We start from the raw sequence: 20,314 nt of genomic DNA on the forward strand, positions 1-20,314 counted from the left end.
CATCCACTCCCATGGCCACTGTAACCAAATTATATAAGGATACTAGTAAATCAGTAGATATTACTAACTACAGATGTACGATTGGCTCATTAGTCTATCTAACTGCAAGTAGACCTGATATCATGTATGCTACCTGTCTTTGTGTAAGATTTCAGGTTGATCCAAGAGAACCTCACTTATTAGCTGTGAAAAAAAAATCAAGTACCTTAAGGGTACAACTGATCTAGGATTGTGGTATCCCAGGGAATCAGATTTTAAGCTAATTGGTTACTCAGATGCAGATTTTGCAGGATGCAAAATAGACAGGAAAAGCACTAGTGGAAGCTGCCAATTTCTTGGAGGCAGATTGGTTTCTTGGTTTAGCAAGAAACAAAAGTCAATTTCCACATCAACTGCAGAAGCAGAATATATTGCTACAGGAAGCTGTTGTGCACAGATTCTTTGGATGAAGAATCAGTTACTGGATTATGGGTTAGAATTTTCTAAAATCCCTATTTACTATGACAATCCAAGTGCTATTGCTATGATAGGTAATCCAGTTCAACAATCAATGACAAAGCACATCAACATTAGGTACCATTTCATAAGGGAACGTGTGGATGAAGGTACAGTGGAATTGCATTTTGTTCCAACAGATCAACAGCTAGCAGATATCTTCACTAAACCATTATGTGAAGCTACTTTTATAAGATTGGTAAATGAACTTGGAATGGTTTCATGTTCTTTCTCTAAATCTGCTAAGTTTTTGTTCTCATGCATCAGACATTATGATCAGTGTTTACAGATTGTATTATCTATATATAATCTGTGCTTAATTTGAAAATTTATTAAATGATGATTGTTATCTGATGTGGATTTATATACTCTGATAAGTGTTTTGAATGTTCTGTGACTATTCAATCCAATGAGGATAACTGTGCTAGATGCTGACCTAGTAGTCTTTAACATACTAGAAATCCCATATTTGAATTAGTTGTTTATGTGAAAACTCATTAACACCGACATATTCTGATATTAAGCTTAGTCACGTTTACTTTGTGTATCTTATTACTAAGTCACAAACTAGATTCTTGTTTCTTATCTGTCAAATTCTGATGTCAGTAAATCTTAAGAATGAACTAATTGCTGATAAGCCTCACTTATCAAAAGAAAATAAAAAAAGAATAAAAGTCTGGTACTGCTTTGAGATATAGAGTAAAAATGTGGAAGGGAAGACCCAAGTGCATTGCTGGTATTAAGTAATATGCATTAGAAAAGCAAAAAAAAATTCTTGGTGACTTTTCACACTCTATGATTACTGGAGAAATACTCTGATAACAACATAAATTCTGATAAGCAGTCGTGACTCACTTACACTGAGAAGGCACTGTAAAAAGGAATTTCAAAAGATGCATAAAATGAGCATAAACAGCTGAGGTGGATTCTTGCATAAATTTGTTCTATAGTAGACTTCATGACTGATGACATATTTTAAGCATTTTTCTCAGTTATGCCTTATTTCTAAGATGTACTGAAGTTTATCAGACTTTAATCTTTATCTGATATTTTGCTGAATGCACACACTTTCACTCCATATGAATGATGAACATAACTGTGGTGATTAAGTTGTTTTTGATAAACAGTTAAGTGTCATTTGCATAAATTCTGAGGACAAGTTCTGATGGAAGTTCTGATGATTAAACTCTGAAGAAAACAAGTCAGTATTTGTATAAAGAATCACAGAAAAAGATATTCACTTTTTGAGTACAGAAGCCATGTTTAGATGACTGTTAAAATCTGATATAAGTTAAGTTATGATATTAAATCCTGATGGAGTCCTTGATGCTTACGTGGCATTTTTCTTTACTTGACTTATTTGTGGTAAAATCTGAAACAGTCATATTTAAATCAGAATAAAATTGGGTGAGATAAAAATAGTCATAACCATTTTGAGTTAGTGGTTAACGTGTATGTACTGAAAAACTGCATGTGCACGGTAATTATTGCAAAATTTGGTCTTTGTTTCTCAAATTATGTGACTGTGCATGTTTTAATTGCAATTTGTTAATCTTTCCTTCATCGATTTTTAACTTTATCATGTGATGAATTTTTTGATTCAATAATGGTCAATAATAAATTCTGATGAATTGAGGAAACAATTGAAGCACGAGTTCATGCATCTGAACCTATGATAATTGAAGCTGACAATATTACTTCTCATAAAGAGAAAGCAGCTCAAAGTTCTGATACTTTGAAAAGGAAATCTATAAATTCTGATGTTGCTGAAGCAGCTCCTTCATTGGCAAGGAAGTTGAAGAAAATGAAGGCTAGGAGGTATTTAGCTAAGGCTATATCAGAAGATACTGAAGAAGCTAAGGAAGGGGATCAGGAATCTCTGATCTCACAAGAACCAATTATCATTGAAGCCCTTCCAGCTCAAGCCAAAGACACTGCTAATGACACAGTTGTTACCCCTTCTGTCTCTCCTATTAAAGCTACATATGATGCTAAAGAACAACTGACAATTCTAAAATAGATAATCATAATTTGAATATACTTGAAGTTCTTTATCTGGAAGCTCCATCTACATACTTCTACTCATGAAAAGGTTGATACACTCAGGGAACAAGCTGATAAGCTAGATCTACAGATCAAGCTTGACAAGAACAGGTATATCAGACCTAATTCTGAAAAAGTTGAAGCCATTGAGAAAACTCAAGAGAAGCAATAGGCCCAAATTGTTGAGGTTCTGGCTAATCAAGCTTCTCAGAAAGCTCAATTGGATGAAATCCAATCTTCAGTTGAACTTCTTCTTTCTCTTTTACTTCCCGATGATGCCAAAAAGGGGAGAAGGTAGTTAAGTCCAAATGCTCACCTACTCAAGAACTGAAGAAAAAGGATGATAAAGGTGATGACCAGGAAAACTCTGAAAATAGTAGAGGTCAAAGAAAAGAACAAGGAAAATCTTCTATTCAGAACAAGTCAAGTTCTGATGTTGTGAATGCTCAAAGACTGAAGTCAAGTGGTGATAAGCAAAGTCTGATGCCAAGTTCTGATATTCTGATTCAGTCAGGATTTGAAGACTCTCAGAAGTTTTTGCAAACTCTGAAGTTAAAGGGGAAGCAGACTACTGTTTATTACAAAGATCCTAAAATCCAGACACTTGATGAGGAGATAGCAAGAAGATTATTTCTGAAACACAATCCGGGAATGGATTTAGAAACTCTCAAAGAGGAAGAAGCTAGATTTGCTGCTGAAAAGACAAATCTTAAGTCTAAAGCTTTTGATGCAAAGAAACCTCCAAGGCCTAAGGAAAAAGACATTGTGATCAAGGAAAAGTCAAATTCTGAAACTTTAATGTTCAAGACTAGATCACAGACTGAGAGTGATCCTAAAGACAAAGGGAAATGAAAAGTTGATGAACCAACCAAGTCACTGGACTTGAAAACTTCTTAAGATCTGATGAAACCAGTGTGTAAAATGGTTCAAGTAACTGATGATAATCTTGTTGAAGATAAAAATGTTTAAATTCTGAAAAGAAGAAAGATAAATGAAGATTCTAAAACAACCTCTGACACTGCTCAAGTTGTTATTCAGAATAAAGGACAGGAAGGTACAAAAGAAATAGCAAATTCTGATCAAGCTATCAAGACATCAACTACTGACAATGCTCAAGTTGATTTGGATAAAATGACAATTGCTGATAAGAAGAAGCTGTTATGGAAGAAAGCTACTCCAGTTGAACCAAAATCCAATCTCATGATTAATCAACTTGCTACATTTGGGTTGAAATCCAAGCAACCTAGAGATAGAGCTGGATTAGGTTCTGACAAAGAGAAGATTCAAACAGGAGTAGAGGTTACTCTAAGAGATCCTTTCATATTGATAGGCAAACCATATGAACAAATCAAACAAAGGCACCTTGATAATATGTTGTCTGCTCAAGTTATGATAGATGCTCATGATAAGGAGAATCTAAAAGAGAAATTGATCTTATTTCTCAATGATGGAAGGACTTATAGATTAGCTGATACTGATGTACTAAAGAAGTCTATCAGAAAACTTCAACATATTCACTATCTTCTAGAAGTAAAATATGATGTTACAAGAAGATGGTCAGAGTACATTTTGAAGGCTATAAGAGACCTATTCAGAATTTCTGGTACAAAGACTTCTCATTACAGTCCAATGATTACTGAAGGTGATGGAAGAGAAATTCCTATGCTAAAGAATTCTGCTAAGGTGGAAGTTATTCTGAAAGGAAGATGCTTATGTTATAATGAAAACTCTTCACATCCTAAGGTTATCAGGATTGGTGATGGACTTTAAAGAACATCTATTCAAGCTCTCAGAACAGCCATTTATCAAATTGGTGACAAGTAAAGAAGAAGAACTGATGCAGGTCAAAGCACAGTTAGCTGAAGTTCTGAAGAAAGATGAAGATAATCTGATAAATGATTTTGTTAAGAATTATTATGGATTCAGATTGATTCAGTGATGTTGGTAAAGCTGGATATTTTGTAAGTTGTAATTAATAGTCTTATTAAACTCTTATTGCATTTGAACTTAAATTTTTTTGACATCATCAAATCTATTAACTTGTACATTCTTGCATAATTTACAAGTTCGGGGAGATTGATGGATATATTTGAGATGTCATATCTAATATGTTTCATGTTTAGTTTTCAGATCTTAACTAACAGGAAATATCAGTTCTTACTAGAATCAGGACTTACTAGAAGTCAGGACTTAAGGATATCAGGACTTAGATTATCAGAAGATAATATCAGAAGATGGATATCAGAACTTAAGTACTGGAGGACTAACAGTTAAGGAAGGAAGCTGATTTACAGGAAAGAAGATCGAGACTAATACAAGAAGAAGATATGCATGGAAAGAGTTAGAGGACTAGAAGAATTATATAAGATATCTGATTGATATATTTTAGGAGACAGAATTATATTCCATATCAATTAGAAGTTATCTTATAACTATGCATCTATATAAACACAGACATAGGTTTACACTATATGTGTTACGATTATCGAGAAGATCATACATTATAACCTAGCAGCTCTCGTGATATTTATTTATCACTGAGAGAGAACAATTCCATTGTAACTGAGTTTATTATATCGAATACATCTGTTTTCTGTTACTTGTATTTTAAATCGATTTGATTTTATTCTACACTGTATTCAACCCCCTTCTACAGTGTTGTGTGACCTAACAGAAATTATAAAGATTGGTTTTCAATCAAGGAAAGAATCATAAAGTTGAATACCAAGGGTTCAAGGGTTACAAGAATTGGTCTTCTATTATACAAGACATAAGGGTCGGTATGTTAAGCAATCTCGTATCAAGAATCAGTATGTGGTAGATATGTATTTGTGGAGTAGTATCATATAGTTATGGTTCGTATTCAAGAATTCAGCAATCAATGATTTACAAGAAATCAGGCTTGCGGCTCAAGATCAATAAGAATCAGGATTTAGGGTTAATTACTTCAAAGTACTTTCAATATAGAACAAGAACTATTTGAAATAACATAATGAAGAGAGTTCAAAGGTACTTACAATACATCACAAGAAAGAGCAGAAACACTTGCCTTATCAATTCGCTTTTACTTTACTCGTACTTGTCTAATGGTTTTCACTCGCCAATCACTTTCTTTCCCTTTCTATGCCTCACTTCCTGTGTTAAACATCACATATACTTATCAATACTACTTCTCATCTCATTCTATTCGTTACCAGCTTCTATCAACCTTTCATTTTACCCAAATTCGATTTACGGATTGAAAGTTACAGCAAAAAAAGTCAAACAATGCAAGTACAGTCGTATTATACAGAAATCAGATCACATATAGCACATAACACATAAAATATTCAATCCAAATAATTTTTCAAAGAAGATTCGGGGTTAAAATGATTTTCTAGGTATTTAATACGAATTTTTGAATATTTTTCGGAATTAAAACGGGACTCTGAATCATTTTATAATTAAATAATAGGGTTTCAACGCCCCAATCCGACTTTAAATAATTAAATAATAATTATCGAGTTTTGAAAAGAATTTTAAATTATATTTTAAAGCTTAAAACTATTTTTCAGAATTTTTAAATCCAAATAAATAATTAAATTTAATTAAATATTCAATTAAAATTAATTAATAACTAATTAAATTAATTAATCGACTAATATTTAAATTAATTGACTAATTTTATGATTAAGTATCAACTAAAATTAATTAATTAAATAATTAAGATTTATTTTTAAATTAAAAATAATTTTAAGAAATTAAAAATTGAATTTTTGAATTTTAAATAATTAAAAATCAATTTCTGAACATATTATAAAAGGAAAATACATTTTCCGAAATTAATAAAATAGAAATCTAGTTTTTAAATATTTTTAAAACTGTAGTACTATATATGCAAGTTATACAAAAGCTCGGGGGTTAAACTGTAAATTTACAGTCGTCCCCCCTCCGTCGCAGGGAAGCCATGAACGCCGGCCATGAGCTTTTCTGGTGACCTGTTAACTTCCCAGAAACACACCAAAGGTACGAGGGATGAAGTCTTGTTTCCCAGAAACACGTCTATAATGACAAAACAGCAAAATAACGAATGAATCAAACGGAACGATCATCGGAAAATTACACCGCCGCCTGGGTTCGTTTTCCGGCGAAGCTCGATTAGAGCAATCCAGGAATCGTTTGTTAGCTAGCTATATATCATTCTATTTATTTTTCCATGATCTACAACATGGTGTAATCAATTTTAACTTATAACCCCAAACCAAGAATACCCAAATTTCAATTAAAAACATTCAAAGCTATAAATTCTAATTTAATAATCCGAGAATCAAACATCAATTTCTATATGTTATTGAACTCCAAATTTATCATATAATATACCAAAATGACTAGGATAAAATTATCTACAAGATTAAGCCATCAAATCACACAAACAACATCAAGAACAAAAATTCATATTTCAATTATTAAATAATTCGAATTAAAATAAATAAATCAGAAAATCACCTTGATTCTGCACTAATATGGTTGATTGATTGTGAAAGAGATTTTCGAGAGCTTCGATTTGATATATGGCACGCTTGAATCGGAGTGCACTTGATTTTCAAGAACTTAATGAATAATTAGGGTTTTCTCTATATTTTATCGGTTTTATCTGGTTGATTATGATTATATGAATAAAATGAAATAAGAAGGGCTATATATAATTATGGAATATCGGTTGGTGTTGGATCCTATTGGATCGATAAATTAGTTGTTTAGCCGCTAAATAACTGCAAAAATGATCCGGTTTGATACCCATATTGGATAATTATCCAAACCGGGTTTCTTATAAAACACTTTATACGAAAATAATGTAATACTATCCCATCTTTCGAGAATACGGGTTTTGTTGATTTATCAAAATGATTGTTGTATCGAAAATATTGCGTCGGGACGCGTACGGGTCAAACCGTAATCCGGATTGAAAAAGTTAAAACACGGAAAATGTTCGGAATGATCAGATTAGGTTAGGAAGGAGTTTTCAAAGAGTCTCGGGTTGTAAAAACGTAAAAATGGTTGAGGTTGGATGATTTCCGGTTTTATAAAATACTTTTGTAATTATTCAAAAAATAATTATTAAATTTGTAAATCATTTTAAAATCCTATAACGATCCAAAATTACCAGAAAAATATCACAGTTACCTATATTTTATTCTGGACATATTAAAATTAACAAATCACATTTTATCACATATATACATCTAACTATTAATATCCATCAACTAGATATTTCACCAATATTCACATAATAATCACATAATATTCATTTATTGATAAAATAATTTACACGCGATATTCAGATATTACACCATTGATTGCTGAATTCCCAGATACGAATCACCTATATACGATACTACTCCACAAATACGTGTACACCATATACAGATCACTGAACTGGATTTGTTTACCAAACAAACCTTTGTACCTCATACATCAGAAGACTAATCCTTGTGACCATTACACCTTTGTTCTTCTATCTGATTCTTATACAGGCTGGAAGCCAATCTTTATACATACCATGTTATACCCTTATGGTGCTTACAAATCACCCTATGCTTTGAGACGAAAGTTGTTTATGATTCTGTTTATCGATTTTCATCATTTATTATGTTGTTATTATAAAATTGGATGGTTTTATAAATGTGGACCAGATTCATTGTCAGCCTAGATTCGTGGTCGTATTATGCCAATGTGTGTCTTGGATCCAGTATATAGAGCATAGTTGTGTGCCTTGCTCGGGGTTAGTGTGTGACTAATCAACAGCCTAACCTTGGTTTTTTTAAAATAAAAGTGAATATCCAATTCTAATCATTGCTTAACAAGAAACGTGATTCCTTAAATCATTTCATTTGATCATTTTTTAATCTCAGTATTGTCATTGCGACTTGCTGAGCTAGTTAGCTTACTCTTGTGAATCTGTTTATGTTCTTTTCCAGTTAAAAATTAAATTGTTGGTAGAGAGGATCCCCGGATAAGTGTGCGAGCTAGGATTCCAAGTTGAGACGGAATAAGCTAGCTGAAGACTTTTGTTTAGTTTTGAGTTTGGAAATTTGTAAGAATGATTATTATCCAGATGTAAGTTAAACTAGTTTGGATTTGGTACATTTGTAATGTAATTAAGGTTGTGGATTGAGTGCATACATTGACCTGTTGCGATCCGTGGTTATAGTAAGTAGGGTCATTGCATATATTATATTTGTAACGACTCGTATACGTTTAAATTTAATTAAAGTGTAATTGTGGAATTATTAAATGAATGATATATGGTGTATAGCTTCTGTCAGCTATGTGTTGTATTATTTTTATCTATGTGTGTGATTTATGGTGTACAGGGTGGTTCGTGTAATTAATTATTAAGTATACTGAATTGTTTTCACATTTAAAAGGGGATTTAATGTAAATTTGTTTGTATAAATATTTGGATTTTCCTTAAAATTGTTTTCAAGGTTTTATAATTACAATAATTATTTTTTGGATTTTTTAAAATTTAGAAATTAATATTTTATCAATTATTTAACCTTGTATGATTTTCTGAGTTCATTTATTTGTAAAATTTGTATTTAATTCCAGAATTTTTCAAAATTTATGAAACCCGTATTTATTTACGTTTAGAATATTCCGAGAATTTTAAAATTATTTTGGGAATCTTTGGGATTAATTTCACCCTCGCGTTGTTTCGTTTTATTGATAAAAGCGGGTATAAATTGCATTTTAGAAATTGTTTTAAAATTACGAAATTTATGTTTTTATAAACAACAAGATATATATGACATTTTAAGACTATTTTTGTAAATTTTGGAGATTATTTTATATGCACCTTGGTCCGATAATTTCAAACGTCGGAGTAAATCAGGAATTAAAACCCTCGTAATTATCTCAAAAGCCACGTGTCGAATTCTTAGAATTTGAATTTCCACGTGTTGTTATCTCCTATGTTATTCAGCAAAGAAAAAAAAATAATAAACAAACCGCACCCCCTTCCCTGTATCCCTCGACTGCATCTCCCCCTTTGTTTTTTTTCTCTCTCGATTTTACTCCTCTCTCGTGTCTGTGGTTTCTCCGGTGCCGCTGTGACTTTGATTTCCGGTAACCGCCTGTGCTCCGCCATCTGTTTCTCTGCCTATCGGTTCTGTGAATATATATACACGCGTGTAAGCGTGTGTGTGTGTGTGAATCGAATTGATGTTTGTGTGTGTGTAATTTTTGTGCATATGTACAGTGTGCTCTCATGATTCTCTGGTTACCGCCGCCCTTCACGGTTTTCCGGTGAGGATGGCGGCGCGTGGCCGTTACCTTGCTGTAGTTGTATCTGTTTTTGTTTTCTTCTCTGTTTTGCGCGTTGTGCGCGTGTGTATTGTTGGGATATTTCTTCAATTCCCTGCTGAAAAATAATTGATTATTCTAATGATTAGTCATATATTGATTTTAATTATTCGAGAATTAATCGGTGAAATTTCTTGTGAAAACCCGAAATATCCGGGCACCGATAAATTTTACCGCCGTAATAAACAATTATTACAGTAAAAAATAATTATTACTGTAAAAGATGGAAATATTGCAGTAATAAACAATTATTAGCTTCATCAAAGCAACAAAAAGTATTCTCTAAAATGTGAAAATGCTATGTTGTTCCCTTTAGACTCAATAGAGAGTCGAATGCATGATAAAATCATAGTATGGGCTTATTTATACGATGAATGATTTATGTTTCAAAGTGAAAAACTTATAATTCAGTTAGTTAGTTATGTGGTAGTCTCCAATGTTTTTTTACTTGCGTTTTTACCTTTCTAATTATAATTTGTCCCTTGCAGTAGTTGAACATTTGCAGTAGTTGAACATACAGAGTCATGGGTAGCTTTTGAATTGAATGTAATGCTATCCGATTTTGCTAGGTTCTTAGCTTCGTAGAAAATTAATTTGTTATATGTCTTTTCTTTATTTCATTAAAGCTTTGAAAATTTTAAGTGCATGGTAAAGCAGTTTGCATTTTCAAGAGAAAGTTGGGGTTCATTAATAGAAGTTCCAGACACTTAAATTTCATGTACTCGAGCCTTTTTGACTAATTGGTTATGTTAATTGCTTTAGAAAAAGACACTTTTTGTATAGTTTTCGAACATTGTGGAAGGAAGTTGTTGGATCTAGATGTCTGCCAAAAGAAGTTATTTTACCTAGATTTCCGTTGCTCGAGGAAGTTTTTTATGCTAATCCCATTTAATCAAGTTATGGTTCAAAGGGCAACAATTAACTTTTGTGGGTCTGTTAGATATATTTGTGATGTCATGTCTAATAATGATTTGTGTTTAGTTTTCAGATCTTAACTAACAGGACAAATCAGGACTTAACTAGAAATCTGTACTTATATTGAAGTCAGAGCTTAAGATATCAGAACTTAAGTTATCAGAACTTAAGATATCAGAAGATATTCATCAGGAGATAATATCAGGACTTAAAAAGACTTTCAGATAAGGAAGGCTGCTGCTTGAAAGGAAAGAAGATCAAGACTAAAACAAGAAGAGATATGCATGGAGAAGAATTCTATGAAGAATAGAATACTTGGAAGAAAAGATAACTAATTGATATATTTTAGGATGCAGACTTATATTCGATATCAATTAGAAGATTATCTTGTAACTGTGTGTCTATATAAACACAGCATAGGGTTTACACTATAAGTATTATCTTAATCGAGAATATTATTCATTGTAACCCTAGCAGCTCTCGTGATATTTGTTCATCACTGAGAGAGGACGGTTCCATTGTAATACTATTTTATTAATAAGATTATTCTATATTTCATACTTGTTTTCTTAATTCGATTTGATTGTAGTATACACTGTATTCAACCCCCTTCTACAGTGTGTGTGACCTAACAAGTGGTATCAGAGTAATCTGTTAACACATATACAGTAAAGATCCAAAACAATCGTCTGAAGAAGAGAAAACTCCAACCAAGCCCACCAAAACTGAAGAAACTCCAAAGACTCAAATCCATAATCGATATGAGACAATTAGGGTTCCCATAGTGAAACCTTCTGAGTATCCCGTATGGAAAGTGAGGATGACTATGTTTCTGGAAGCTACAGATCCAGAATACCTTGACAGAATTAATGAAGGGCCACATAAGTCAGCCAAGCTCTCTGTTGTAGTTGCAGATCAGCCAGCAATGACTGTACCAAAGGAGAAAAGTGAATATACAGCTGAAGATATCTCATCTATTGTCAAGGATGCAAAGGTAAGGCATTTGCTGCATAGTGCCATTGATAATGTCATGTCAAATAGGGTAATAAACTACAAGACTGCAAAGGAGATATGGGATGCCTTATAAACAAGATGCCAGGGAACTGATGCAATTAAGAAGAACGGGAGGACTATACTCACTCAAGAGTATGAGCACTTTGACTCAAAACCTGATGAGTCATTAACTGGTTTATATGATAGATTTGTCAAACTCTTGAATGATCAGTCACTGGTGGATAAGGAATATGATCTTGAAGATACTAATCTTAAATTCCTTTTAGCTCTTCCTGAAAGTTGGGATTTGAAGGCAACTACTATAAGAGACAACTATGCTCTTGATGAAACTACTCTTGATGAAATTTATGGTATGCTCAAAACTCATGAACTTGAGATGGATCAAAAAAGCAAGAAGCATGGGAGGAAGTCAAGAACAGTTGCTCTTAAGGCTGAGGAGGAATCCCCCAAAGTGGCTGTCTCAAAGAAAGGAAAAGGAAAGGCTCTCATCACAAAGTCTGATTCAGATTCATCAAGTTCTGATGATGATGATGAGGATTCAGAAACTGGAAGTTTATCTGAGATGGATGCTGATGAAAAGATGATGAGATTGTGTGCTCTTATGGTGAAGGGTATCACAAAGATAGCCTACAGGAAATTCAAAAAGGGAAGGAAATTTTCCCGGTAAAGTGAAAGTTCTGATAAGAAGGAATTCAGAAAATCTGAAGGCAAAGTACGAAAGTCTGACAAATGAGATTACTCAAATGTTAAATGCTACAATTATGGTGAGAAAGGCCACATATCTCCAGATTGCAAGAAAGGAAAAGGTGACAAAGGCAAGGCACTTGTCACAAAGAAGAAAAGATGGACAAACACTTCAGATTCTGAAAATGAGGTGAATTATGCCTTGATGGCAAATGCTGATAGCAGTTCTGCTGCTGCTGAGTTAAAGGTACCTCAAACAACTTATGCTTTTCATACTGATGATATTACTGAGTTGAGATCTTATCTTAAAACCATATTCATTAGTTATAGAGATCAGACTTTAACATGTGATAGGTTAACTTCTGAAAATCTGGCTTTTAAGAAAAGGAATGACTATTTAGAATAAGAGTTAGTTATGTTCCATCAAACTCAGAAAGAAAGAGATGATGCTTTTTATGTTAGAGAAGAAGTGTTAAAATTGAATCAATGTCTAAAAACTGAGTTAGAAAAGGAAAAAGAGATTATCAGGACTTGGATTAACTCTGGCAGAACAACTCAGAATTTACTAAGTAGTGGAAACTGGAAAGAGGGCTTAAGTTATGGAGATGATAAAAGTGAAACAGGAACTGAACAAATTAAACCAATTAATGTTAAACAGACTAATAAGCCAAAGGTAAATCCTGTTAAGTTTGTAGCTAAAACTATAGAGTCTGATTCTGAAAAGATGAAAGATATTGAGACAGAAGTTAAGGTAGAGTCAACTTCTGATAAGGCAAAACAGGATAAAATAGCTGAAGTTAACATAGGCTTAATGACAAAGAAGCAGCTTAAGTATAAGCTGAAAGAGATTAAGAATGTAAACAAGGTAAAGCCACCTAGGAAAAATAGGAATGGAAAGGAAGGTGTGAATAAAAGCAATAATTATATGCCTGTTCCTAATGCTCCTAGAAAGAAATGCTATAACTGTGGAAATTCTAACCATCTGGCTTCTTTTTGCAGGAAGAATAAGAATATAAACTCCTTGCCTTCTAAGTCAGGAGTTATGAGTCAGTCTGTTAGGTTTAAGCCACAAAATCCTTGTTTTCATTGTGGTAGTTTTTGGCATTCCATTTATACTTCTAAGGAATATCTTAGTTTGTACTATGATTATTATCAAATAAAACCTTCTTTAAAGAAAGTTAGCATTATTCCTTCTAGTGTAAGTTCTGATGCAAAGTCTGATACTGTAAATTCTGATAAGAAAAATGTTAACATAAACTCTGATGTTAAATCCGCTGCAAATGTTAACAAACTTAATAAGGCCAAAGGATCCAAGCAACTCTGGGTCCTTAAAACTAATCATTAGTGGTCTTTGTAATTGCAGGGCAACAGGATAAACATCCTAGTTCTGGACAGTGGATGTTCAGGACATATAACTGGAAATAAAGCCCTACTATCAGACTTTGTGGAGAAAGCTAGCCCAGGAGTTTCTTATGGAGATGGAAACATGGGAAAAACTCTGGGATATGGCAATATCAATCTTGGGAATGCCATCATTGAGAAAGTAGCTCTAGTCTCAGGACTTAAACATAATCTGCTGAGTGTTAGTCAAATCTGTGACAGAGGTTATCATGTGGATTTCTTTGAAGAACACTGTGAAGTTGTAAGCAAATCTACAGGCAAAGTTATTCTAAAGGGATATAGGCATGGTAACATTTATGAAGCCAAGTTTTCAACAAGTTCTGATGGTTATGCAATCTGTCTGTTAAGCAGAGCATCAATTAAGGAAAGCTGGGATTGGCACAAGAAACTCTCTCATTTAAATTTCAACAACATAAATGAACTAGTCAAGAAAGAACTTGTGAGAGGACTGCCAAAATTAGTATTTGCTCCTGATGGCCTTTGTGATTCATGTCAAAAGGCAAAACAAAGAAAATCTTCATTCAAGAGCAAGACTAAATCTTCAATTCTTGAGCCTTATCACCTAATACATGTTGATCTATTTGGTCCAGTGAATGTCATGTCTATTGCAAAGAAGAAATATGATATGTTCATAGTAGATGAGTTTACCAGATACACATGTGTGTATTTCTTGCACACAAAAAGTGAAACTGCATCTATCTTGATTGATCATGTCAAACAACTGGATAAGTTGGTCAAAAACTCTGTGAAAACCATAAGAAGTGATAATGGCACTGAGTTCAAGAAAATGATTATGGAAGAGTTCTGCAAAGACCATGGAATAAAGCAGGAATTTTCTGCTCCTGGAACCCCACAGCAAAATGGAGTTGTTGAAAGAAAGAACAGAACTCTTATTGAAGCTGCACGAACTATGCTTAATGAAGCAAAGTTACCAACCTACTTTTGGGCTGAAGCTGTGCAGACTGCTTGTTTTACTCAGAATGCAACACTTATCAACAAGAATGGAAAGACACCTTATGAGATGGTGAAGAAAAAGAAGCCAAATCTGAAGTACTTTCATGTATTTGGATGCAAGTGTTTTGTTCTTAAGACTCATCCTGAACAGCTATCCAAATTTGATCTAAAAGCTGATGAAGGAATTTTTATTGGATATCCACTTTCCACAAAAGCCTTCAGAATCTACAATTTAAGAACAAGGGTTATCATGGAATCTATCAATGTCTCTTTTGATGATAAGAAGATTAATGGACTTGAAGATTTCAATGATCATGATCAGCTGAGATTTGAGAATGAAGTTCTAAATCCTGATACTGCAAACTCTGATGGGTTAAACTATGATGTTATTGAAACTGTGGTGACTACGCCAAAGGAAAATGCACCTGTACAGGGGGAGCATATTGAAGATCCAACCACATCTCAAGAAGCATTAGAACCTAGAACAGGTTCTTCAAGTTCTGATTCATCAAGTTCTGATGGGCCAAGTTCTGATAATTCTGGAAACTCAAATTCTGAAAAATCCAACTCAGAGAGCATAATTTCAGGGGGAGCATCAGAAAATGTTGATAGAGATAGCATGGATGATGGGGGAGCATCAAATTCTGGAGATCACCTTCCATCTGAAAGGAAGTGGACTAAAGCACATACACCTGACTTAATTATTGGAGATCTTGAAGCAGGTATTAGAACTAGAACAACAACATCAAATGAATGTCTCTATCATTCTTTTCTTTCTCAGGCTGAAGCAAAGATAGTGAAAGAAGCTTTTCAATATGCTGATTGGGTGCAAGAAATGCAGGAAGAGTTAAATGAATTTGAAAGAAATAAAGTCTGGACCCTAGTGCCAAGACCAAAGAACAGATCAGTTGTTGGTACAAAATGGGTGTTCAAAAACAAAACTGATAGTGATGGCATAATTACAAAGAATAAAGCAAGGCTGGTTGCAAAAGGATATTCTCAATAGGAGGGAATTGATTATGATGAAACATTTGCACCAGTTGCTAGATTGGAAGCCATAAGGATATTTTTGGCTTATGTTGCTCACAAAAAGTTTACAGTCTTTCAAATGGATGTAAAAAGTGCTTTTCTTAATGGAGAATTGGAAGAAGAAGTATATGTTGAACAACCTCCAGGTTTTGAAGATTCAAAATTTCCTAATCATTTCTACAGACTTGATAAAGCACTTTATGGCCTTAAGCAAGCTCCAAGAGCATGGTATGAGACATTAGCTCGGTTTCTTCTGGAAAGTGGATTTAATAGAGGGACTATTGACAAAACTTTATTTTATCTCAACCATGGAAAGGACTTACTTTTGGTGCAGATATATGTTGATGATATCATTTTTGGTTCTACAAATGACAGAATTTGTAAAAGGTTTGCCAAGCTAATGCAGTCAAGATATCAAATGAGTATGATGGGAGAACTTAGCTATTTTATGGGCCTTCAAGTCAAGCAGAATGAAGAAGGAACTTTTATTTATCAATCTAAGTACACCAGAAACTTGTTGAAGAAATTTGGAATGCAAGACTGTTCAAGTGCATCCACTCCTATGGCCACTGCAACAAAATTGGATAAGGATACTGGTACATCAGTAGATATTACTGATTACAGAGGTATGATTGGCTCACTACTCTATCTAACTGCAAGTAGACCTGATATCATGTATGCTACATGTCTTTGAGCAAGATTTTAAGCAGATCCAAGAGAACCTCACTTAACATCTGTGAAAAGAATTTTCAAGTACCTTAAGGGTACAGCTGATCTAGGATTGTGGTATCCTAGGAAATCAGACTTTAAGCTAATAGGTTACTCAGATGCAGATTTTGCAGGGTGCAAAATTGACAGGAAAAGCACATCTGGAAGCTGCCAATTTCTTGGAGGCAGATTAGTTTCTTGGTTTAGCAAGAAACAAAAGTCAATTTCCACATCAACTGCAGAGGCAGAGTACATTGCTGCAGGAAGCTGTTGTGCACAGATTCTTTGGATGAAGAATCAGTTACTGGATTTTGGGTTAGAATTTTCTAAAATTCCTATTTACTGTGATAATTAAAGTGATATTGCTATGACAGGTAATCCAGTTCAACACTCAATGAGAAAGCACATCAGCATTAGGTACCACTTCATAAGGGAGCATGTGATGGAAGGTACAGTGGAATTGCATTTTGTTCCACCAGATCAACAACTAGCAGATAACTTCACAAAACCACTATGTGAAGCTACTTTTACAAGATTGGTAAATGAACTTAAAATGGTTTCAGGTTCTTTCTCTAAATCTGCTTAGTTTATGTTCTGATACATCAGACTTTATAATCAGTATTTACAGATATTACTATCTTTATGTAATCTGTGCTTAAATTGAAATTTACCTAAGTGCTGATTGTTGTCTGATGTGAACTTCTAAACTCTGATAGTGATATGAAAGTTTCTGTGACTATTCAATCCAATGAGGATAACCTTGCTAGATGCTGACCTAGTAGTCTCTAATATACTAAAGATCCCATGTTTGAAGTAATTGTTTATGTGGAAATCTTTTAACACAAGTAAATTATGATATTGAGCTTGGTTAGGTTTACTTTGTGTATCTTATTACTAAGTTAAAAACTAGAATAGTGCTTCTTATCTATTAAGTTCTGATGTTGGTAAATCTTATGAATGTACTAAGTGCTGATAAGCGTCACTTATCAAAAGAAAAAGTAAAGAAAAGAAATAAATATCAGGTTCTCCTTTGAGATCTAGAGAAAAATATATGTGGAAGGGAAGACCCAAGTGCATTGCTGGTATTAAGTAATATGCATTAGAAAAGCAAAATAAAATTTTCTTGGTGACTTTTCACATTCTCTGATTACTGGAGAAATACTCTGATAATAGCATAAATTCTGATAAGCAGTCGTGACTCACTTACACTGAGAAGCCAATGTAAAAAGGAATTTCAAAAGATGCATAAAATGAGCACAAAATAGTTGAGGTGGACTCATGCATGAACTCATTCTATAGTAGACTTCGGACTAATGACAGATTTTAAGCAAAGTTCTTAGTTATGCCTTATTTCTAAGATGTACTGAAGTGAATCAGACTTTATTCTTTGTCTGATATTTAGCTTAATGCACACACTTACACTCCATATGTATGATGAAAATTACTGTAGTGATCAATGTTGTTTTAGATGAACAGTTTAAGTGTCAGTTGCATAAATTTTGAGGACAAGTTCTGATGGAAGTTCTGATGATTAAGTTATGAGGAAACCATATCAGTATTTTTGTGAAGAATTACAGAAATAAACATTCAATTTTTGAGTAAAGAACCCATATTCTGATGACTTTTAAATTTTGATAATAATCAAGTTCTGATGCTGACGTGGCAGTATTTATTTCCTTGATTTATTTTTAGGTCAATACTTGAACGGTTATACTTTATCAGAATATTGGTTTATGTGAGATAAAGAAAGTAATAATCATTTGTTTAGTGGGAACAGTTTTTTTTGAAAAACTACATGTGCATAGTAATCATTACTTATTTTCCGTGCCCATTAAATTTTGTCTTAAGTACTGCATGCCTGACAGGTGTAACGTCTGTTCCACTTCTCAATAACTGTTGTCACGTGGGGTGTCTAAGTAAAAGAGATAAAAGATTTTCAAATCTTTTATTTACATTTCTATTCTATTTACTCTCTCTCTTTTTCTAATTCCCTCATATTTTCTGACGGTTTACTATACAGACATTTTATCAAACACTTTTCAGGCATTCTAACTTCTCACCTATTTTCAATGGCACCCAAGGATATAATCTTTAATGGAGCAAAGTTCGTCTCCAACAACTATGCTGCTATTCTCACTAAGAGTGAAGCTCCTTCGGAACTTCATTTTATTTAGGATTTCTTATCTCATAGTGAAATTGGGTTTGCATTGACACAGCCATCCAGTATATCTGGAACTCAAGTTCTGACATTCTGGCGTACTGGACATTATGATGATGGTGGTAAGCATGGGACTCCAAGCATCGTATTTACAACAAATAAGGTTGAGTATGTTGTTACTCCGAGAGCAGTTCAAAAAGCTCTACACCTACCTAAATCCTGTCAATTCAGTTCTGCTATGGAGGAGCCCTTGCTACAGTAAATGATGGCTAATCTTGGATAAGAAAAGAGTTTGGCTAAGATGGGTCAACTCAAACGCCCATATATTCGAAGGGAATGGAGCTTCTTCTTTGATTGCATCACGAAGAAGTTTGCCAACAAATGATCTAATTTTGATGTCATTCCCATACTGACACAACAAATTGGGTATGCACTCTTAAACCAGTCTCATTTTGATTATGCAAAGACTGTGTTATGTTTTATAGGAGATAGAATGAAAGATGACAGGAATGTAGTTTACTTTGCTACGTTCTGTCAGTTAATTTACAATTATTGTACATGTGATGAACCAAAACTAGCAGGTGAACTCATAGAACCTTTTAGGTTAGCAAAAAGGGCTTTTACTGATCTTTTATCTACTGACAACAAGAAGGAAGTTTTGAGACCCCTTAGAATTCTTTTATCAGTAAAGCAAGCCTTTGTAAATGCTGATATTGCTACATATTCATTGCTATATCCGGATGTCCAACCCACCAACACACAACAGCCATCAGAACCTAACACCACCCAAATACAGTAACCACAAACATCAGCACATACCAATCAACCATCAGCAGCTATAGTGAAGCCTTCTTCTTCTAGAGCAAAGAGGACTAAGTCAGTTCCTCAGACACAGCAGAAAATAAGGAAGCTAATTTTAAGAGATGAGTCTGATGATGAGGAGGTATAGGTTCAACCATCAGAACCTGTTGCTGAAGCAGCTGAGGAAGTGTCTCCTCAGAAAATAAAGGAAACTGGGAGTTCTAGGCCCCTCAAAAGGCTTAGAAAGATAAATTCTGATGACAAAGCTCCCAAAGTTTGTCCACCCTTAAAGAAAGTGAAGAAACAAAGAGCTAACAGGGACATAGTTGAGTCAGATTCGGAGGATGTGGAAGCAACAGCTAAAGAAGGGGATCAGGAATCTCTGATCCCAAAGGAGGCAATTGTGATTGAATCCCTTCCATCTACACAACCAGAATTTGCTGAAGCCACTGAATCCACACCTCCACTGTCGCCAATTCAAGCTGAACATATGCCTACACCTCCTGTGTCTCCTATCATTGAACAAGTCCATGCTGAAGACCCAGGTACAAGTGCTGAAATAGATATTTATAACTTGGTTGTGCCTGAGGTTCTGTACTTGGAAGCTCCAACCATTCTTCAACATACTCCACCAACAACACCACTTTTAGATGCTGATTTCAATATAGATATTCCAATAACACCTCTTCTGAATCTAGATGATGAAGATCAGATATTAGGTGAGCATCAGAATTTAGATGTTGATCAGAATTTACTGCCAGATCAGCA

The sequence above is a fragment of the Apium graveolens genome, chromosome 2 (genome assembly GCF_009905375.1).
Source record: "Apium graveolens cultivar Ventura chromosome 2, ASM990537v1, whole genome shotgun sequence".
Classification (NCBI taxonomy): domain Eukaryota; kingdom Viridiplantae; phylum Streptophyta; class Magnoliopsida; order Apiales; family Apiaceae; genus Apium; species Apium graveolens.